The sequence below is a fragment of the Notechis scutatus genome, chromosome 3, assembly GCF_049901735.1.
Source record: "Notechis scutatus isolate UNSWTSFEM ecotype Mainland chromosome 3, rNotScu1.2, whole genome shotgun sequence".
Classification (NCBI taxonomy): domain Eukaryota; kingdom Metazoa; phylum Chordata; class Lepidosauria; order Squamata; family Elapidae; genus Notechis; species Notechis scutatus.
In genome coordinates, this window is record NC_142011.1 from 181,898,973 (window position 1) to 181,899,374 (window position 402).

Consider the following 402-nt stretch of genomic DNA (forward strand, 5'->3'; position numbering starts at 1 on the left):
GGGGGGTGTCATGATTTAATAAGCCTATACTGCATAAAGCCAGAAAGATCAATTCTGTAATCCAAATATGGGAAAATCCAGCCTCCGAGCAGACTTGTTTTGTCTACCTTGGCACTGTCTAAATAAGGGAGAAATGTGGCCTTTCTTGTGTTGTCATATGGCAGTTTTGCTTACTTGTAGTCATCATGGCCAGAAATAGAGATAAAAAATGTTTAAAGAGCACCGATGTATCTCCTTTATTCTAAACAGGTATCCAGGTTTCAGTCAGGATTCTTTCTCAGCCCTACCTGCTAATGCCCTATATTGATTTTGAAAATTTGTTTGAAAATGACTTCTATTATTAAGCTGTAGTGTTTTCCTTAGACGGCGTTGACATAAAGGAAAACTAATGGTGCTGGGATT